The sequence below is a fragment of the Furipterus horrens genome, unplaced genomic scaffold, assembly GCF_987537825.1.
Source record: "Furipterus horrens unplaced genomic scaffold, mFurHor1.1.pri manual_scaffold_18, whole genome shotgun sequence".
Taxonomy (NCBI): Eukaryota; Metazoa; Chordata; class Mammalia; order Chiroptera; family Furipteridae; genus Furipterus; species Furipterus horrens.
The window spans coordinates 5,104,954-5,129,201 of NW_028327188.1; positions in this window are offsets into that span (position 1 = coordinate 5,104,954).

Below are 24,248 nucleotides of genomic sequence, written 5' to 3' on the forward strand. Positions count from 1 at the left end.
ATATTCACAGTGAATTACAAAGAAACAACATAGGAAACCACTGTGAACGGTGAAGTCACATATAGATCCTTTGGTGTGTCAGGTGAAGCACACTACCCAAAAGACTTCAGCGTTCTTGAAACCAGTGTTTGCTCTTTAGTCTACTGTATCAACTCGAAAGCTCACTGAAGCATACAATGAAGCAGAACAACAACGGCACAGCAAGGGCATAATTCCATCTGTTGAAATCGTTTGATTATCTGTATATGGTGGTTAGAATTTCATCTGGTTGAAAACTGTTGCTGGCCTCCTTCGGAAAACAGTCTTTATGAGTTAACAATAAGTGCAACAACAACGGCACAGCAAGGGCATAATTCCATCTGTTGAAATCGTTTGATTATCTGTATATGGTGGTTAGAATTTCATCTGGTTGAAAACTGTTGCTGGCCTCCTTCGGAACACAGTCTTTATGAGTTAACAATAAGTGCAACAACAACTTTTAGGAAGACATACATGAGAACCAGATAGCATCTAATATCTTCAGTTCAAAGAGCTACATCTGTACTTTCAGTAGTACATGCGTTACTCTGCCCCGAAAACAAGATATGTCGAGACATCGCTATCTCTGCTTCTGCCTTCAATGGGAATGCCACCCGTCACTATCTCCCACAATGAATGCCATCACCGCACGGACAGGGAAGAGAAAGCAATAACTTCTGTTATAATTGCTAGAAATTGTGATGTTCTCTCCTGTTTCAAAGATTGATCCTTTGCGTGATATAATTTCTAAGCTTGGTCTCTTTGAAAACACGGTATTTTCAGATATTCACAGTGAATTACAAAGAAACAACATAGGAAACCACTGTGAACGGTGAAGTCACATATAGATCCTTTGGTGTGTCAGGTGAAGCACACTACCCAAAAGACTCCAGCGTTCTTGAAACCAGTGTTTGCTCTTTAGTCTACTGTATCAACTCGAAAGCTCACTGAAGCATACAATGAAGCAGAACAACAACGGCACAGCAAGGGCATAATTCCATCTGTTGAAATCGTTTGATTATCTGTATATGGTGGTTAGAATTTCATCTGGTTGAAAACTGTTGCTGGCCTCCTTCGGAACACAGTCTTTATGAGTTAACAATAAGTGCAACAACAACTTTTAGAAAGACATACATGAGAACCAGATAGCATCTAATATCTTCAGTTCAAAGAGCTACATCTGTACTTTCAGTAGTACATGCGTTACTCTGCCTCGAAAACAAGATATGTCGAGACATCGCTATCTCTGCTTCTGCCTTCAATGGGAATGCCACCCGTCACTATCTCCCACAATGAATGTCATCACCGCACGGACAGGGAAGAGAAAGCAATAACTTCTGTTATAATTGCTAGAAATTGTGATGTTCTCTCCTGTTTCAAAGAATGATCCTTTGCCTGATATAATTTCTAAGCTAGGTCTCTTTGAAAACACGGTATTTTCAAATATTCACAGTGAATTAACAAGAAACAACATAGGAAACCACTGTGAACGGTGAAGTCACATATAGATCCTTTGGTGTGTCAGGTGAAGCACACTACCCAAAAGACTCCAGCGTTCTTGAAACCAGTGTTTGCTCTTTAGTCTACTGTATCAACTCGAAAGCTCACTGAAGCATACAATGAAGCAGAACAACAACGGCACTGCAAGGGCATAATTCCATCTGTTGAAATCGTTTGATTATCTGTATATGGTGGTTAGAATTTCATCTGGTTGAAAACTGTTGCTGGCCTCCTTCGGAACACAGTCTTTATGAGTTAACAATAAGTGCAACAACAACTTTTAGAAAGACATACATGAGAACCAGATAGCATCTAATATCTTCAGTTCAAAGAGCTACATCTGTACTTTCAGTAGTACATGCGTTACTCTGCCCCGAAAACAAGATATGTCGAAACATCGCTATCTCTGCTTCTGCCTTCAATGGGAATGCCACCCGTCACTATCTCCCACAATGAATGCCATCACCGCACGGACAGGGAAGAGAAAGCAATAACTTCTGTTATAATTGCTAGAAATTGTGATGTTCTCTCCTGTTTCAAAGAATGATCCTTTGCCTGATATAATTTCTAAGCTAGGTCTCTTTGAAAACACGGTATTTTCAAATATTCACAGTGAATTAACAAGAAACAACATAGGAAACCACTGTGAACGGTGAAGTCACATATAGATCCTTTGGTGTGTCAGGTGAAGCACACTACCCAAAAGACTCCAGCGTTCTTGAAACCAGTGTTTGCTCTTTAGTCTACTGTATCAACTCGAAAGCTCACTGAAGCATACAATGAAGCAGAACAACAACGGCACAGCAAGGGCATAATTCCATCTGTTGAAATCGTTTGATTATCTGTATATGGTGGTTAGAATTTCATCTGGTTGAAAACTGTTGCTGGCCTCCTTCGGAACACAGTCTTTATGAGTTAACAATAAGTGCAACAACAACGGCACAGCAAGGGCATAATTCCATCTGTTGAAATCGTTTGATTATCTGTATATGGTGGTTAGAATTTCATCTGGTTGAAAACTGTTGCTGGCCTCCTTCGGAACACAGTCTTTATGAGTTAACAATAAGTGCAACAACAACTTTTAGAAAGACATACATGAGAACCAGATAGCATCTAATATCTTCAGTTCAAAGAGCTACATCTGTACTTTCAGTAGTACATGCGTTACTCTGCCCCGAAAACAAGATATGTCGAGACATCGCTATCTCTGCTTCTGCCTTCAATGGGAATGCCACCCGTCACTATCTCCCACAATGAATGCCATCACCGCACGGACAGGGAAGAGAAAGCAATAACTTCTGTTATAATTGCTAGAAATTGTGATGTTCTCTCCTGTTTCAAAGAATGATCCTTTTCCTGATATAATTTCTAAGCTAGGTCTCTTTGAAAACACGGTATTTTCAAATATTCACTATGAATTAACAAGAAACAACATAGGAAACCACTGTGAACGGTGAAGTGACATATAGATCCTTTGGTGTGTCAGGTGAAGCACACTACCCAAAAGACTCCAGCGTTCTTGAAACCAGTGTTTGCTCTTTAGTCTACTGTATCAACTCGAAAGCTCACTGAAGCATACAATGAAGCAGAACAACAACGGCACTGCAAGGGCATAATTCCATCTGTTGAAATCGTTTGATTATCTGTATATGGTGGTTAGAATTTCATCTGGTTGAAAACTGTTGCTGGCCTCCTTCGGAACACAGTCTTTATGAGTTAACAATAAGTGCAACAACAACTTTTAGAAAGACATACATGAGAACCAGATAGCATCTAATATCTTCAGTTCAAAGAGCTACATCTGTACTTTCAGTAGTACATGCGTTACTCTGCCTCGAAAACAAGATATGTCGAGACATCGCTATCTCTGCTTCTGCCTTCAATGGGAATGCCACCCGTCACTATCTCCCACAATGAATGCCATCACCGCACGGACAGGGAAGAGAAAGCAATAACTTCTGTTATAATTGCTAGAAATTGTGATGTTCTCTCCTGTTTCAAAGATTGATCCTTTGCCTGATATAATTTCTAAGCTAGGTCTCTTTGAAAACACGGTATTTTCAGATATTCACAGTGAATTACAAAGAAACAACATAGGAAACCACTGTGAACGGTGAAGTCACATATAGATCCTTTGGTGTGTCAGGTGAAGCACACTACCCAAAAGACTTCAGCGTTCTTGAAACCAGTGTTTGCTCTTTAGTCTACTGTATCAACTCGAAAGCTCACTGAAGCATACAATGAAGCAGAACAACAACGGCACAGCAAGGGCATAATTCCATCTGTTGAAATCGTTTGATTATCTGTATATGGTGGTTAGAATTTCATCTGGTTGAAAACTGTTGCTGGCCTCCTTCGGAACACAGTCTTTATGAGTTAACAATAAGTGCAACAACAACGGCACAGCAAGGGCATAATTCCATCTGTTGAAATCGTTTGATTATCTGTATATGGTGGTTAGAATTTCATCTGGTTGAAAACTGTTGCTGGCCTCCTTCGGAACACAGTCTTTATGAGTTAACAATAAGTGCAACAACAACTTTTAGGAAGACATACATGAGAACCAGATAGCATCTAATATCTTCAGTTCAAAGAGCTACATCTGTACTTTCAGTAGTACATGCGTTACTCTGCCCCGAAAACAAGATATGTCGAGACATCGCTATCTCTGCTTCTGCCTTCAATGGGAATGCCACCCGTCACTATCTCCCACAATGAATGCCATCACCGCACGGACAGGGAAGAGAAAGCAATAACTTCTGTTATAATTGCTAGAAATTGTGATGTTCTCTCCTGTTTCAAAGATTGATCCTTTGCGTGATATAATTTCTAAGCTTGGTCTCTTTGAAAACACGGTATTTTCAGATATTCACAGTGAATTACAAAGAAACAACATAGGAAACCACTGTGAACGGTGAAGTCACATATAGATCCTTTGGTGTGTCAGGTGAAGCACACTACCCAAAAGACTCCAGCGTTCTTGAAACCAGTGTTTGCTCTTTAGTCTACTGTATCAACTCGAAAGCTCACTGAAGCATACAATGAAGCAGAACAACAACGGCACAGCAAGGGCATAATTCCATCTGTTGAAATCGTTTGATTATCTGTATATGGTGGTTAGAATTTCATCTGGTTGAAAACTGTTGCTGGCCTCCTTCGGAACACAGTCTTTATGAGTTAACAATAAGTGCAACAACAACTTTTAGAAAGACATACATGAGAACCAGATAGCATCTAATATCTTCAGTTCAAAGAGCTACATCTGTACTTTCAGTAGTACATGCGTTACTCTGCCCCGAAAACAAGATATGTCGAGACATCGCTATCTCTGCTTCTGCCTTCAATGGGAATGCCACCCGTCACTATCTCCCACAATGAATGCCATCACCGCACGGACAGGGAAGAGAAAGCAATAACTTCTGTTATAATTGCTAGAAATTGTGATGTTCTCTCCTGTTTCAAAGAATGATCCTTTTCCTGATATAATTTCTAAGCTAGGTCTCTTTGAAAACACGGTATTTTCAAATATTCACAGTGAATTAACAAGAAACAACATAGGAAACCACTGTGAACGGTGAAGTCACATATAGATCCTTTGGTGTGTCAGGTGAAGCACACTACCCAAAAGACTCCAGCGTTCTTGAAACCAGTGTTTGCTCTTTAGTCTACTGTATCAACTCGAAAGCTCACTGAAGCATACAATGAAGCAGAACAACAACGGCACTGCAAGGGCATAATTCCATCTGTTGAAATCGTTTGATTATCTGTATATGGTGGTTAGAATTTCATCTGGTTGAAAACTGTTGCTGGCCTCCTTCGGAACACAGTCTTTATGAGTTAACAATAAGTGCAACAACAACTTTTAGAAAGACATACATGAGAACCAGATAGCATCTAATATCTTCAGTTCAAAGAGCTACATCTGTACTTTCAGTAGTACATGCGTTACTCTGCCTCGAAAACAAGATATGTCGAGACATCGCTATCTCTGCTTCTGCCTTCAATGGGAATGCCACCCGTCACTATCTCCCACAATGAATGCCATCACCGCACGGACAGGGAAGAGAAAGCAATAACTTCTGTTATAATTGCTAGAAATTGTGATGTTCTCTCCTGTTTCAAAGATTGATCCTTTGCCTGATATAATTTCTAAGCTAGGTCTCTTTGAAAACACGGTATTTTCAGATATTCACAGTGAATTAAAAAGAAACAACATAGGAAACCACTGTGAACGGTGAAGTCACATATAGATCCTTTGGTGTGTCAGGTGAAGCACACTACCCAAAAGACTTCAGCGTTCTTGAAACCAGTGTTTGCTCTTTAGTCTACTGTATCAACTCGAAAGCTCACTGAAGCATACAATGAAGCAGAACAACAACGGCACAGCAAGGGCATAATTCCATCTGTTGAAATCGTTTGATTATCTGTATATGGTGGTTAGAATTTCATCTGGTTGAAAACTGTTGCTGGCCTCCTTCGGAACACAGTCTTTATGAGTTAACAATAAGTGCAACAACAACGGCACAGCAAGGGCATAATTCCATCTGTTGAAATCGTTTGATTATCTGTATATGGTGGTTAGAATTTCATCTGGTTGAAAACTGTTGCTGGCCTCCTTCGGAACACAGTCTTTATGAGTTAACAATAAGTGCAACAACAACTTTTAGAAAGACATACATGAGAACCAGATAGCATCTAATATCTTCAGTTCAAAGAGCTACATCTGTACTTTCAGTAGTACATGCGTTACTCTGCCTCGAAAACAAGATATGTCGAGACATCGCTATCTCTGCTTCTGCCTTCAATGGGAATGCCACCCGTCACTATCTCCCACAATGAATGCCATCACCGCACGGACAGGGAAGAGAAAGCAATAACTTCTGTTATAATTGCTAGAAATTGTGATGTTCTCTCCTGTTTCAAAGATTGATCCTTTGCCTGATATAATTTCTAAGCTAGGTCTCTTTGAAAACACGGTATTTTCAGATATTCACAGTGAATTACAAAGAAACAACATAGGAAACCACTGTGAACGGTGAAGTCACATATAGATCCTTTGGTGTGTCAGGTGAAGCACACTACCCAAAAGACTTCAGCGTTCTTGAAACCAGTGTTTGCTCTTTAGTCTACTGTATCAACTCGAAAGCTCACTGAAGCATACAATGAAGCAGAACAACAACGGCACAGCAAGGGCATAATTCCATCTGTTGAAATCGTTTGATTATCTGTATATGGTGGTTAGAATTTCATCTGGTTGAAAACTGTTGCTGGCCTCCTTCGGAACACAGTCTTTATGAGTTAACAATAAGTGCAACAACAACGGCACAGCAAGGGCATAATTCCATCTGTTGAAATCGTTTGATTATCTGTATATGGTGGTTAGAATTTCATCTGGTTGAAAACTGTTGCTGGCCTCCTTCGGAACACAGTCTTTATGAGTTAACAATAAGTGCAACAACAACTTTTAGGAAGACATACATGAGAACCAGATAGCATCTAATATCTTCAGTTCAAAGAGCTACATCTGTACTTTCAGTAGTACATGCGTTACTCTGCCCCGAAAACAAGATATGTCGAGACATCGCTATCTCTGCTTCTGCCTTCAATGGGAATGCCACCCGTCACTATCTCCCACAATGAATGCCATCACCGCACGGACAGGGAAGAGAAAGCAATAACTTCTGTTATAATTGCTAGAAATTGTGATGTTCTCTCCTGTTTCAAAGATTGATCCTTTGCGTGATATAATTTCTAAGCTTGGTCTCTTTGAAAACACGGTATTTTCAGATATTCACAGTGAATTACAAAGAAACAACATAGGAAACCACTGTGAACGGTGAAGTCACATATAGATCCTTTGGTGTGTCAGGTGAAGCACACTACCCAAAAGACTCCAGCGTTCTTGAAACCAGTGTTTGCTCTTTAGTCTACTGTATCAACTCGAAAGCTCACTGAAGCATACAATGAAGCAGAACAACAACGGCACTGCAAGGGCATAATTCCATCTGTTGAAATCGTTTGATTATCTGTATATGGTGGTTAGAATTTCATCTGGTTGAAAACTGTTGCTGGCCTCCTTCGGAACACAGTCTTTATGAGTTAACAATAAGTGCAACAACAACTTTTAGAAAGACATACATGAGAACCAGATAGCATCTAATATCTTCAGTTCAAAGAGCTACATCTGTACTTTCAGTAGTACATGCGTTACTCTGCCTCGAAAACAAGATATGTCGAGACATCGCTATCTCTGCTTCTGCCTTCAATGGGAATGCCACCCGTCACTATCTCCCACAATGAATGCCATCACCGCACGGACAGGGAAGAGAAAGCAATAACTTCTGTTATAATTGCTAGAAATTGTGATGTTCTCTCCTGTTTCAAAGATTGATCCTTTGCCTGATATAATTTCTAAGCTAGGTCTCTTTGAAAACACGGTATTTTCAGATATTCACAGTGAATTACAAAGAAACAACATAGGAAACCACTGTGAACGGTGAAGTCACATATAGATCCTTTGGTGTGTCAGGTGAAGCACACTACCCAAAAGACTTCAGCGTTCTTGAAACCAGTGTTTGCTCTTTAGTCTACTGTATCAACTCGAAAGCTCACTGAAGCATACAATGAAGCAGAACAACAACGGCACAGCAAGGGCATAATTCCATCTGTTGAAATCGTTTGATTATCTGTATATGGTGGTTAGAATTTCATCTGGTTGAAAACTGTTGCTGGCCTCCTTCGGAACACAGTCTTTATGAGTTAACAATAAGTGCAACAACAACGGCACAGCAAGGGCATAATTCCATCTGTTGAAATCGTTTGATTATCTGTATATGGTGGTTAGAATTTCATCTGGTTGAAAACTGTTGCTGGCCTCCTTCGGAACACAGTCTTTATGAGTTAACAATAAGTGCAACAACAACTTTTAGAAAGACATACATGAGAACCAGATAGCATCTAATATCTTCAGTTCAAAGAGCTACATCTGTACTTTCAGTAGTACATGCGTTACTCTGCCTCGAAAACAAGATATGTCGAGACATCGCTATCTCTGCTTCTGCCTTCAATGGGAATGCCACCCGTCACTATCTCCCACAATGAATGCCATCACCGCACGGACAGGGAAGAGAAAGCAATAACTTCTGTTATAATTGCTAGAAATTGTGATGTTCTCTCCTGTTTCAAAGATTGATCCTTTGCCTGATATAATTTCTAAGCTAGGTCTCTTTGAAAACACGGTATTTTCAGATATTCACAGTGAATTACAAAGAAACAACATAGGAAACCACTGTGAACGGTGAAGTCACATATAGATCCTTTGGTGTGTCAGGTGAAGCACACTACCCAAAAGACTTCAGCGTTCTTGAAACCAGTGTTTGCTCTTTAGTCTACTGTATCAACTCGAAAGCTCACTGAAGCATACAATGAAGCAGAACAACAACGGCACTGCAAGGGCATAATTCCATCTGTTGAAATCGTTTGATTATCTGTATATGGTGGTTAGAATTTCATCTGGTTGAAAACTGTTGCTGGCCTCCTTCGGAACACAGTCTTTATGAGTTAACAATAAGTGCAACAACAACGGCACAGCAAGGGCATAATTCCATCTGTTGAAATCGTTTGATTATCTGTATATGGTGGTTAGAATTTCATCTGGTTGAAAACTGTTGCTGGCCTCCTTCGGAACACAGTCTTTATGAGTTAACAATAAGTGCAACAACAACTTTTAGGAAGACATACATGAGAACCAGATAGCATCTAATATCTTCAGTTCAAAGAGCTACATCTGTACTTTCAGTAGTACATGCGTTACTCTGCCCCGAAAACAAGATATGTCGAGACATCGCTATCTCTGCTTCTGCCTTCAATGGGAATGCCACCCGTCACTATCTCCCACAATGAATGCCATCACCGCACGGACAGGGAAGAGAAAGCAATAACTTCTGTTATAATTGCTAGAAATTGTGATGTTCTCTCCTGTTTCAAAGATTGATCCTTTGCGTGATATAATTTCTAAGCTTGGTCTCTTTGAAAACACGGTATTTTCAGATATTCACAGTGAATTACAAAGAAACAACATAGGAAACCACTGTGAACGGTGAAGTCACATATAGATCCTTTGGTGTGTCAGGTGAAGCACACTACCCAAAAGACTCCAGCGTTCTTGAAACCAGTGTTTGCTCTTTAGTCTACTGTATCAACTCGAAAGCTCACTGAAGCATACAATGAAGCAGAACAACAACGGCACTGCAAGGGCATAATTCCATCTGTTGAAATCGTTTGATTATCTGTATATGGTGGTTAGAATTTCATCTGGTTGAAAACTGTTGCTGGCCTCCTTCGGAACACAGTCTTTATGAGTTAACAATAAGTGCAACAACAACTTTTAGAAAGACATACATGAGAACCAGATAGCATCTAATATCTTCAGTTCAAAGAGCTACATCTGTACTTTCAGTAGTACATGCGTTACTCTGCCTCGAAAACAAGATATGTCGAGACATCGCTATCTCTGCTTCTGCCTTCAATGGGAATGCCACCCGTCACTATCTCCCACAATGAATGCCATCACCGCACGGACAGGGAAGAGAAAGCAATAACTTCTGTTATAATTGCTAGAAATTGTGATGTTCTCTCCTGTTTCAAAGATTGATCCTTTGCCTGATATAATTTCTAAGCTAGGTCTCTTTGAAAACACGGTATTTTCAGATATTCACAGTGAATTACAAAGAAACAACATAGGAAACCACTGTGAACGGTGAAGTCACATATAGATCCTTTGGTGTGTCAGGTGAAGCACACTACCCAAAAGACTTCAGCGTTCTTGAAACCAGTGTTTGCTCTTTAGTCTACTGTATCAACTCGAAAGCTCACTGAAGCATACAATGAAGCAGAACAACAACGGCACAGCAAGGGCATAATTCCATCTGTTGAAATCGTTTGATTATCTGTATATGGTGGTTAGAATTTCATCTGGTTGAAAACTGTTGCTGGCCTCCTTCGGAACACAGTCTTTATGAGTTAACAATAAGTGCAACAACAACGGCACAGCAAGGGCATAATTCCATCTGTTGAAATCGTTTGATTATCTGTATATGGTGGTTAGAATTTCATCTGGTTGAAAACTGTTGCTGGCCTCCTTCGGAACACAGTCTTTATGAGTTAACAATAAGTGCAACAACAACTTTTAGAAAGACATACATGAGAACCAGATAGCATCTAATATCTTCAGTTCAAAGAGCTACATCTGTACTTTCAGTAGTACATGCGTTACTCTGCCTCGAAAACAAGATATGTCGAGACATCGCTATCTCTGCTTCTGCCTTCAATGGGAATGCCACCCGTCACTATCTCCCACAATGAATGCCATCACCGCACGGACAGGGAAGAGAAAGCAATAACTTCTGTTATAATTGCTAGAAATTGTGATGTTCTCTCCTGTTTCAAAGATTGATCCTTTGCCTGATATAATTTCTAAGCTAGGTCTCTTTGAAAACACGGTATTTTCAGATATTCACAGTGAATTACAAAGAAACAACATAGGAAACCACTGTGAACGGTGAAGTCACATATAGATCCTTTGGTGTGTCAGGTGAAGCACACTACCCAAAAGACTTCAGCGTTCTTGAAACCAGTGTTTGCTCTTTAGTCTACTGTATCAACTCGAAAGCTCACTGAAGCATACAATGAAGCAGAACAACAACGGCACAGCAAGGGCATAATTCCATCTGTTGAAATCGTTTGATTATCTGTATATGGTGGTTAGAATTTCATCTGGTTGAAAACTGTTGCTGGCCTCCTTCGGAACACAGTCTTTATGAGTTAACAATAAGTGCAACAACAACGGCACAGCAAGGGCATAATTCCATCTGTTGAAATCGTTTGATTATCTGTATATGGTGGTTAGAATTTCATCTGGTTGAAAACTGTTGCTGGCCTCCTTCGGAACACAGTCTTTATGAGTTAACAATAAGTGCAACAACAACTTTTAGGAAGACATACATGAGAACCAGATAGCATCTAATATCTTCAGTTCAAAGAGCTACATCTGTACTTTCAGTAGTACATGCGTTACTCTGCCCCGAAAACAAGATATGTCGAGACATCGCTATCTCTGCTTCTGCCTTCAATGGGAATGCCACCCGTCACTATCTCCCACAATGAATGCCATCACCGCACGGACAGGGAAGAGAAAGCAATAACTTCTGTTATAATTGCTAGAAATTGTGATGTTCTCTCCTGTTTCAAAGATTGATCCTTTGCGTGATATAATTTCTAAGCTTGGTCTCTTTGAAAACACGGTATTTTCAGATATTCACAGTGAATTACAAAGAAACAACATAGGAAACCACTGTGAACGGTGAAGTCACATATAGATCCTTTGGTGTGTCAGGTGAAGCACACTACCCAAAAGACTCCAGCGTTCTTGAAACCAGTGTTTGCTCTTTAGTCTACTGTATCAACTCGAAAGCTCACTGAAGCATACAATGAAGCAGAACAACAACGGCACTGCAAGGGCATAATTCCATCTGTTGAAATCGTTTGATTATCTGTATATGGTGGTTAGAATTTCATCTGGTTGAAAACTGTTTCTGGCCTCCTTCGGAACACAGTCTTTATGAGTTAACAATAAGTGCAACAACAACTTTTAGAAAGACATACATGAGAACCAGATAGCATCTAATATCTTCAGTTCAAAGAGCTACATCTGTACTTTCAGTAGTACATGCGTTACTCTGCCTCGAAAACAAGATATGTCGAGACATCGCTATCTCTGCTTCTGCCTTCAATGGGAATGCCACCCGTCACTATCTCCCACAATGAATGCCATCACCGCACGGACAGGGAAGAGAAAGCAATAACTTCTGTTATAATTGCTAGAAATTGTGATGTTCTCTCCTGTTTCAAAGATTGATCCTTTGCCTGATATAATTTCTAAGCTAGGTCTCTTTGAAAACACGGTATTTTCAGATATTCACAGTGAATTACAAAGAAACAACATAGGAAACCACTGTGAACGGTGAAGTCACATATAGATCCTTTGGTGTGTCAGGTGAAGCACACTACCCAAAAGACTTCAGCGTTCTTGAAACCAGTGTTTGCTCTTTAGTCTACTGTATCAACTCGAAAGCTCACTGAAGCATACAATGAAGCAGAACAACAACGGCACAGCAAGGGCATAATTCCATCTGTTGAAATCGTTTGATTATCTGTATATGGTGGTTAGAATTTCATCTGGTTGAAAACTGTTGCTGGCCTCCTTCGGAACACAGTCTTTATGAGTTAACAATAAGTGCAACAACAACGGCACAGCAAGGGCATAATTCCATCTGTTGAAATCGTTTGATTATCTGTATATGGTGGTTAGAATTTCATCTGGTTGAAAACTGTTGCTGGCCTCCTTCGGAACACAGTCTTTATGAGTTAACAATAAGTGCAACAACAACTTTTAGAAAGACATACATGAGAACCAGATAGCATCTAATATCTTCAGTTCAAAGAGCTACATCTGTACTTTCAGTAGTACATGCGTTACTCTGCCCCGAAAACAAGATATGTCGAGACATCGCTATCTCTGCTTCTGCCTTCAATGGGAATGCCACCCGTCACTATCTCCCACAATGAATGCCATCACCGCACGGACAGGGAAGAGAAAGCAATAACTTCTGTTATAATTGCTAGAAATTGTGATGTTCTCTCCTGTTTCAAAGAATGATCCTTTTCCTGATATAATTTCTAAGCTAGGTCTCTTTGAAAACACGGTATTTTCAAATATTCACAGTGAATTAACAAGAAACAACATAGGAAACCACTGTGAACGGTGAAGTCACATATAGATCCTTTGGTGTGTCAGGTGAAGCACACTACCCAAAAGACTCCAGCGTTCTTGAAACCAGTGTTTGCTCTTTAGTCTACTGTATCAACTCGAAAGCTCACTGAAGCATACAATGAAGCAGAACAACAACGGCACTGCAAGGGCATAATTCCATCTGTTGAAATCGTTTGATTATCTGTATATGGTGGTTAGAATTTCATCTGGTTGAAAACTGTTTCTGGCCTCCTTCGGAACACAGTCTTTATGAGTTAACAATAAGTGCAACAACAACTTTTAGAAAGACATACATGAGAACCAGATAGCATCTAATATCTTCAGTTCAAAGAGCTACATCTGTACTTTCAGTAGTACATGCGTTACTCTGCCTCGAAAACAAGATATGTCGAGACATCGCTATCTCTGCTTCTGCCTTCAATGGGAATGCCACCCGTCACTATCTCCCACAATGAATGCCATCACCGCACGGACAGGGAAGAGAAAGCAATAACTTCTGTTATAATTGCTAGAAATTGTGATGTTCTCTCCTGTTTCAAAGATTGATCCTTTGCCTGATATAATTTCTAAGCTAGGTCTCTTTGAAAACACGGTATTTTCAGATATTCACAGTGAATTACAAAGAAACAACATAGGAAACCACTGTGAACGGTGAAGTCACATATAGATCCTTTGGTGTGTCAGGTGAAGCACACTACCCAAAAGACTTCAGCGTTCTTGAAACCAGTGTTTGCTCTTTAGTCTACTGTATCAACTCGAAAGCTCACTGAAGCATACAATGAAGCAGAACAACAACGGCACAGCAAGGGCATAATTCCATCTGTTGAAATCGTTTGATTATCTGTATATGGTGGTTAGAATTTCATCTGGTTGAAAACTGTTGCTGGCCTCCTTCGGAACACAGTCTTTATGAGTTAACAATAAGTGCAACAACAACGGCACAGCAAGGGCATAATTCCATCTGTTGAAATCGTTTGATTATCTGTATATGGTGGTTAGAATTTCATCTGGTTGAAAACTGTTGCTGGCCTCCTTCGGAACACAGTCTTTATGAGTTAACAATAAGTGCAACAACAACTTTTAGAAAGACATACATGAGAACCAGATAGCATCTAATATCTTCAGTTCAAAGAGCTACATCTGTACTTTCAGTAGTACATGCGTTACTCTGCCCCGAAAACAAGATATGTCGAGACATCGCTATCTCTGCTTCTGCCTTCAATGGGAATGCCACCCGTCACTATCTCCCACAATGAATGCCATCACCGCACGGACAGGGAAGAGAAAGCAATAACTTCTGTTATAATTGCTAGAAATTGTGATGTTCTCTCCTGTTTCAAAGAATGATCCTTTTCCTGATATAATTTCTAAGCTAGGTCTCTTTGAAAACACGGTATTTACAAATATTCACAGTGAATTAACAAGAAACAACATAGGAAACCACTGTGAACGGTGAAGTCACATATAGATCCTTTGGTGTGTCAGGTGAAGCACACTACCCAAAAGACTCCAGCGTTCTTGAAACCAGTGTTTGCTCCTTAGTCTACTGTATCAACTCGAAAGCTCACTGAAGCATACAATGAAGCAGAACAACAACGGCACTGCAAGGGCATAATTCCATCTGTTGAAATCGTTTGATTATCTGTATATGGTGGTTAGAATTTCATCTGGTTGAAAACTGTTGCTGGCCTCCTTCGGAACACAGTCTTTATGAGTTAACAATAAGTGCAACAACAACTTTTAGAAAGACATACATGAGAACCAGATAGCATCTAATATCTTCAGTTCAAAGAGCTACATCTGTACTTTCAGTAGTACATGCGTTACTCTGCCTCGAAAACAAGATATGTCGAGACATCGCTATCTCTGCTTCTGCCTTCAATGGGAATGCCACCCGTCACTATCTCCCACAATGAATGCCATCACCGCACGGACAGGGAAGAGAAAGCAATAACTTCTGTTATAATTGCTAGAAATTGTGATGTTCTCTCCTGTTTCAAAGATTGATCCTTTGCCTGATATAATTTCTAAGCTAGGTCTCTTTGAAAACACGGTATTTTCAGATATTCACAGTGAATTACCAAGAAACAACATAGGAAACCACTGTGAACGGTGAAGTCACATATAGATCCTTTGGTGTGTCAGGTGAAGCACACTACCCAAAAGACTTCAGCGTTCTTGAAACCAGTGTTTGCTCTTTAGTCTACTGTATCAACTCGAAAGCTCACTGAAGCATACAATGAAGCAGAACAACAACGGCACAGCAAGGGCATAATTCCATCTGTTGAAATCGTTTGATTATCTGTATATGGTGGTTAGAATTTCATCTGGTTGAAAACTGTTGCTGGCCTCCTTCGGAACACAGTCTTTATGAGTTAACAATAAGTGCAACAACAACGGCACAGCAAGGGCATAATTCCATCTGTTGAAATCGTTTGATTATCTGTATATGGTGGTTAGAATTTCATCTGGTTGAAAACTGTTGATGGCCTCCTTCGGAACACAGTCTTTATGAGTTAACAATAAGTGCAACAACAACTTTTAGAAAGACATACATGAGAACCAGATAGCATCTAATATCTTCAGTTCAAAGAGCTACATCTGTACTTTCAGTAGTACATGCGTTACTCTGCCCCGAAAACAAGATATGTCGAGACATCGCTATCTCTGCTTCTGCCTTCAATGGGAATGCCACCCGTCACTATCTCCCACAATGAATGCCATCACCGCACGGACAGGGAAGAGAAAGCAATAACTTCTGTTATAATTGCTAGAAATTGTGATGTTCTCTCCTGTTTCAAAGAATGATCCTTTTCCTGATATAATTTCTAAGCTAGGTCTCTTTGAAAACACGGTATTTTCAAATATTCACAGTGAATTAACAAGAAACAACATAGGAAACCACTGTGAACGGTGAAGTCACATATAGATCCTTTGGTGTGTCAGGTGAAGCACACTACCCAAAAGACTTCAGCGTTCTTGAAACCAGTGTTTGCTCTTTAGTCTACTGTATCAACTCGAAAGCTCACTGAAGCATACAATGAAGCAGAACAACAACGGCACTGCAAGGGCATAATTCCATCTGTTGAAATCGTTTGATTATCTGTATATGGTGGTTAGAATTTCATCTGGTTGAAAACTGTTGCTGGCCTCCTTCGGAACACAGTCTTTATGAGTTAACAATAAGTGCAACAACAACTTTTAGAAAGACATACATGAGAACCAGATAGCATCTAATATCTTCAGTTCAAAGAGCTACATCTGTACTTTCAGTAGTACATGCGTTACTCTGCCTCGAAAACAAGATATGTCGAGACATCGCTATCTCTGCTTCTGCCTTCAATGGGAATGCCACCCGTCACTATCTCCCACAATGAATGACATCACCGCACGGACAGGGAAGAGAAAGCAATAACTTCTGTTATAATTGCTAGAAATTGTGATGTTCTCTCCTGTTTCAAAGATTGATCCTTTGCCTGATATAATTTCTAAGCTAGGTCTCTTTGAAAACACGGTATTTTCAGATATTCACAGTGAATTACAAAGAAACAACATAGGAAACCACTGTGAACGGTGAAGTCACATATAGATCCTTTGGTGTGTCAGGTGAAGCACACTACCCAAAAGACTTCAGCGTTCTTGAAACCAGTGTTTGCTCTTTAGTCTACTGTATCAACTCGAAAGCTCATGGAAGCATACAATGAAGCAGAACAACAACGGCACAGCAAGGGCATAATTCCATCTGTTGAAATCGTTTGATTATCTGTATATGGTGGTTAGAATTTCATCTGGTTGAAAACTGTTGCTGGCCTCCTTCGGAACACAGTCTTTATGAGTTAACAATAAGTGCAACAACAACTTTTAGAAAGACATACATGAGAACCAGATAGCATCTAATATCTTCAGTTCAAAGAGCTACATCTGTACTTTCAGTAGTACATGCCTTACTCTGCCCCGAAAACAAGATATGTCGAGACATCGCTATCTCTGCTTCTGCCTTCAATGGGAATGCCACCCGTCACTATCTCCCACAATGAATGCCATCACCGCACGGACAGGGAAGAGAAAGCAATAACTTCTGTTATAATTGCTAGAAATTGTGATGTTCTCTCCTGTTTCAAAGATTGATCCTTTGCCTGATATAATTTCTAAGCTAGGTCTCTTTGAAAACACGGTATTTTCAGATATTCACAGTGAATTACCAAGAAACAACATAGAAAACCACTGTGAACGGTGAAGTCACATATAGATCCTTTGGTGTGTCAGGTGAAGCACACTACCCAAAAGACTCCAGCGTTCTTGAAACCAGTGTTTGCTCTTCAGTCTACTGTATCAACTCGTAAGCTCACTGAAGCATACAATGAAGCAGAACAACAACGGCACAGCAAGGGCATAATTCCATCTGTTGAAATCGTTTGATTATCTGTATATGGTGGTTAGAATTTCATCTGCTTGAAAACTGTTGCTGGCCTCCTTCGGAACACAGTCTTTATGAGTTAACAATAAGTGCAACAACAACTTTTAGAAAGACATACATGAGAACCAGATAGCATCTAATATCTTCAGTTCAAAGTGCTACATCTGTACTTTCAGTAGTACATGCCTTACTCTGCCCCGAAAACAAGATATGTCGAGACATCGCTATCTCTGCTTCTGCCTTCAATGGGAATGCCACCCGTCACTATCTCCCACAATGAATGCCATCACCGCACGGACAGGGAAGAGAAAGCAATAACTTCTGTTATAATTGCTAGAAATTGTGATGTTCTCTCCTGTTTCAAAGATTGATCCTTTGCCTGATATAATTTCTAAGCTAGGTCTCTTTGAAAACACGGTATTTTCAGATATTCACAGTGAATTACCAAGAAACAACATAGGAAACCACTGTGAACGGTGAAGTCACATATAGATCCTTTGGTGTGTCAGGTGAAGCACACTACCCAAAAGACTCCAGCGTTCTTGAAACCAGTGTTTGCTCTTTAGTCTACTGTATCTACTCGAAAGCTCACTGAAGCATACAATGAAGCAGAACAACAACGGCACAGCAAGGGCATAATTCCATCTGTTGAAATCGTTTGATTATCTGTATATGGTGGTTAGAATTTCATCTGGTTGAAAACTGTTGCTGGCCTCCTTCGGAACACAGTCTTTATGAGTTAACAATAAGTGCAACAACAACTTTTAGAAAGACATACATGAGAACCAGATAGCATCTAATATCTTCAGTTCAAAGAGCTACATCTGTTCTATCAGAAGTACATGCGTTACTCTGCACGGAAAACAAGATATGTCGAGACATCGCTATCTCTGCTTCTGCATTCAATGGCAATGCCACCGGTAACTATCTCCCACAATGAATGCCATCACCGCACGGACGGTGAAGGGAAAGCAATAACTTCTGTTATAATTGCTAGAAATTGTGATGTTCTCTTCTGTTTCAAAGAATGATCCTTTGCCTGATATAATTTCTAAGCTAGGTCTCTTTGAAAACACGGTATTTTTAGATATTCACAGTAAATTACCAAGAAACAACATAGGAAACCACTGTGAACGGTGAAGTCACATATAGATCCTTTGGTGTGTCAGGTGAAGCACACTACCCAAAAGACTCCAGCGTTCTTGAAACCAGTGTTTGCTCTTTAGTCTACTGTATCAACTCGAAAGCTCACTGAAGCATACAATGAAGCAGAACAACAACGGCACTGCAAGGGCATAATTCCATCTGTTGAAATCGTTTGATTATCTGTATATGGTGGTTAGAATTTCATCTGGTTGAAAACTGTTGCTGGCCTCCTTCGGAACACAGTCTTTATCAGTTAACAATAAGTGCAACAACAACTTTTAGAAAGACATACATGAGAACCAGATAGCATCTAATATCTTCAGTTCAAAGAGCTACATCTGTACTTTCAGTAGTACATGCGTTACACTGCCCCAAAAACAAGATATGTCGACACATCGCTATCTCTGCTTCTGCCTTCAATGGGAATGCCACCGGTAACTATCTCCCACAATGAATGCCATCACCGCACGGACAGGGAAGAGAAAGCAATAACTTCTGTTATAATTGCTAGAAATTGTGATGTTCTCTCGTGTTTCAAAGAATGATCCTTTGCCTGATATAATTTCTAAGCTAGGTCTCTTTGAAAACACGGTATTTTCAGATATTCACAGTGAATTACCAAGAAACAACATAGGAAACCACTGTGAACGGTGAAGTCACATATAGATCCTTTGGTGTGTCAGGTGAAGCACACTACCCAAAAGACTCCAGCGTTCTTGAAACCAGTGTTTGCTCTTTAGTCTACTGTATCAACTCGAAAGCTCACTGAAGCATACAATGAAGCAGAACAACAACGGCACTGCAAGGGCATAATTCCATCTGTTGAAATCGTTTGATTATCTGTATATGGTGGTTAGAATTTCATCTGGTTGAAAACTGTTGCTGGCCTCCTTCGGAACACAGTCTTTATCAGTTAACAATAAGTGCAACAACAACTTTTAGAAAGACATACATGAGAACCAGGTAGCATCTAATATCTTCAGTTCAAAGAGCTACATCTGTACTTTCAGTAGTACATGCGTTACTCTGCCCCGAAAACAAGATATGTCGAGACATCGCTATCTCTGCTTCTGCCTTCAATGGGAATGCCACCCGTCACTATCTCCCACAATGAATGCCATCACCGCACGGACAGGGAAGAGAAAGCAATAACTTCTGTTATAATTGCTAGAAATTGTGATGTTCTCTCCTGTTTCAAAGATTGATCCTTTGCCTGATATAATTTCTAAGCTAGGTCTCTTTGAAAACACGGTATTTTCAGATATTCACAGTGAATTACCAAGAAACAACATAGGAAACCACTGTGAAAGGTGAAGTCACATATAGATCCTTTGGTGTGTCAGGTGAAGCACACTACCCAAAAGACTCCAGCGTTCTTGAAACCAGTGTTTGCTCTTTAGTCTACTGTATCTACTCGAAAGCTCACTGAAGCATACAATGAAGCAGAACAACAACGGCACAGCAAGGGCATAATTCCATCTGTTGAAATCGTTTGATTATCTGTATATGGTGGTTAGAATTTCATCTGGTTGAAAACTGTTGCTGGCCTCCTTCGGAACACAGTCTTTATGAGTTAACAATAAGTGCAACAACAACTTTTAGAAAGACATACATGAGAACCAGATAGCATCTAATATCTTCAGTTCAAAGAGCTACATCTGTTCTATCAGAAGTACATGCGTTACTCTGCACGGAAAACAAGATATGTCGAGACATCGCTATCTCTGCTTCTGCATTCAATGGCAATGCCACCGGTAACTATCTCCCACAATGAATGCCATCACCGCACGGACGGTGAAGGGAAAGCAATAACTTCTGTTATAATTGCTAGAAATTGTGATGTTCTCTTCTGTTTCAAAGAATGATCCTTTGCCTGATATAATTTCTAAGCTAGGTCTCTTTGAAAACACGGTATTTTTAGATATTCACAGTGAATTACCAAGAAACAACATAGGAAACCACTGTGAACGGTGAAGTCACATATAGATCCTTTGGTGTGTCAGGTGAAGCACACTACCCAAAAGACTCCAGCGTTCTTGAAACCAGTGTTTGCTCTTTAGTCTACTGTATCAACTCGAAAGCTCACTGAAGCATACAATGAAGCAGAACAACAACGGCACTGCCAGGGCATAATTCCATCTGTTGAAATCGTTTGATTATCTGTATATGATGGTTAGAATTTCATCTGGTTGAAAACTGTTGCTGGCCTCCTTCGGAACACAGTCTTTATCAGTTAACAATAAGTGCAACAACAACTTTTAGAAAGACATACATGAGAACCAGATAGCATCTAATATCTTCAGTTCAAAGAGCTACATCTGTACATTCAGTAGTACATGCGTTACTCTGCCCCGAAAACAAGATATGTCGAGACATCGCTATCTCTGCTTCTGCCTTCAATGGGAATGCCACCCGTCACTATCTCCCACAATGAATGCCATCACCGCACGGACAGGGAAGAGAAAGCAATAACTTCTGTTATAATTGCTAGAAATTGTGATGTTCTCTCCTGTTTCAAAGATTGATCCTTTGCCTGATATAATTTCTAAGCTAGTTCTCTTGGAAAACACGGTATTTTCAGATATTCACTGTGAATTACCAAGAAACAACATAGGAAACCACTGTGAACGGTGAAGTCACATATAGATCCTTTGGTGTGTCAGGTGAAGCACACTACCCAAAAGACTCCAGCGTTCTTGAAACCAGTGTTTGCTCTTTAGTCTACTGTATCTACTCGAAAGCTCACTGAAGCATACAATGAAGCAGAACAACAACGGCACAGCAAGGGCATAATTCCATCTGTTGAAATCGTTTGATTATCTGTATATGGTGGTTAGAATTTCATCTGGTTGAAAACTGTTGCTGGCCTCCTTAGGAACACAGTCTTTATGAGTTAACAATAAGTGCAACAACAACTTTTAGAAAGACATACATGAGAACCAGATAGCATCTAATATCTTCAGTTCAAAGAGCTACATCTGTTCTATCAGAAGTACATGCGTTACTCTGCACGGAAAACAAGATATGTCGAGACATCGCTATCTCTGCTTCTGCATTCAATGGCAATGCCACCGGTAACTATCTCCCACAATGAATGCCATCACCGCACGGACGGTGAAGGGAAAGCAATAACTTCTGTTATAATTGCTAGAAATTGTGATGTTCTCTTCTGTTTCAAAGAATGATCCTTTGCCTGATATAATTTCTAAGCTAGGTCTCTTTGAAAACACGGTATTTTTAGATATTCACAGTGAATTACCAAGAAACAACATAGGAAACCACTGTGAACGGTGAAGTCACATATAGATCCTTTGGTGTGTCAGGTGAAGCACACTACCCAAAAGACTCCAGCGTTCTTGAAACCAGTGTTTGCTCTTTAGTCTACTGTATCAACTCGAAAGCTCACTGAAGCATACAATGAAGCAGAACAACAACGGCACTGCAAGGGCATAATTCCATCTGTTGAAATCGTTTGATTATCTGTATATGATGGTTAGAATTTCATCTGGTTGAAAACTGTTGCTGGCCTCCTTCGGAACACAGTCTTTATCAGTTAACAATAAGTGCAACAACAACTTTTAGAAAGACATACATGAGAACCAGATAGCATCTAATATCTTCAGTTCAAAGAGCTACATCTGTACATTCAGTAGTACATGCGTTACTCTGCCCCGAAAACAAGATATGTCGAGACATCGCTATCTCTGCTTCTGCCTTCAATGGGAATGCCACCCGTCACTATCTCCCACAATGAATGCCATCACCGCACGGACAGGGAAGAGAAAGCAATAACTTCTGTTATAATTGCTAGAAATTGTGATGTTCTCTCCTGTTTCAAAGATTGATCCTTTGCCTGATATAATTTCTAAGCTAGGTCTCTTTGAAAACACGGTATTTTCAGATATTCACAGTGAATTACCAAGAAACAACATAGGAAACCACTGTGAACGGTGAAGTGACATATAGATCCTTTGGTGTGTCAGGTGAAGCACACTACCCAAAAGACTCCAGCGTTCTTGAAACCAGTGTTTGCTCTTTAGTCTACTGTATCAACTCGAAAGCTCACTGAAGCATATAATGAAGCAGAACAACAACGGCACAGCAAGTGCATAATTCCATCTGTTGAACTCGTTTGATTATCTGTATATGGTGGTTAGAATTTCATCTGGTTGAAAACTGTTGCTGGCCTCCTTCGGAACACAGTCTTTATGAGTTAACAATAAGTGCAACAACAACTTTTAGAAAGACATACATGAGAACCAGATAGCATCTAATATCTTCAGTTCAAAGAGCTACATCTGTACTTTCAGTAGTACATGCGTTACTCTGCCCCGAAAACCAGATATGTCGAGACATCGCTATCTCTGCTTCTGCCTTCAATGTGAATGCCACCCGTCACTATCTCCCACAATGAATGCCATCACCGCACGGACAGGGAAGAGAAAGCAATAACTTCTGTTATAATTGCTGGAAATTGTGATGTTCTCTCCTGTTTCAAAGATTGATCCTTTGCCTGATATAATTTCTAAGCTAGGTCTCTTTGAAAACACGGTATTTTCAGATATTCACAGTGAATTACCAAGAAACAACATAGGAAACCACTGTGAACGGTGAAGTGACATATAGATCCTTTGGTGTGTCAGGTGAAGCACACTACCCAAAAGACTCCAGCGTTCTTGAAACCAGTGTTTGCTCTTTAGTCTACTGTATCAACTCGAAAGCTCACTGAAGCATACAATGAAGCAGAACAACAACGGCACAGCAAGGGCATAATTCCATCTGTTGAAATCGTTTGATTATCTGTATATGGTGGTTAGAATTTCATCTGGTTGAAAACTGTTGCTGGCCTCCTTCGGAACACAGTCTTTATGAGTTAACAATAAGTGCAACAACAACTTTTAGAAAGACATACATGAGAACCAGGTAGCATCTAATATCTTCAGTTCAAAGAGCTACATCTGTTCTATCAGAAGTACATGCGTTACTCTGCACGGAAAACAAGATATGTCGAGACATCGCTATCTCTGCTTCTGCATTCAATGGCAATGCCACCGGTAACTATCTCCCACAATGAATGCCATCACCGCACGGACGGTGAAGGGAAAGCAATAACTTCTGTTATAATTGCTAGAAATTGTGATGTTCTCTTCTGTTTCAAAGAATGATCCTTTGCCTGATATAATTTCTAAGCTAGGTCTCTTTGAAAACACGGTATTTTTAGATATTCACAGTGAATTACCAAGAAACAACATAGGAAACCACTGTGAACGGTGAAGTCACATATAGATCCTTTGGTGTGTCAGGTGAAGCACACTACCCAAAAGACTCCAGCGTTCT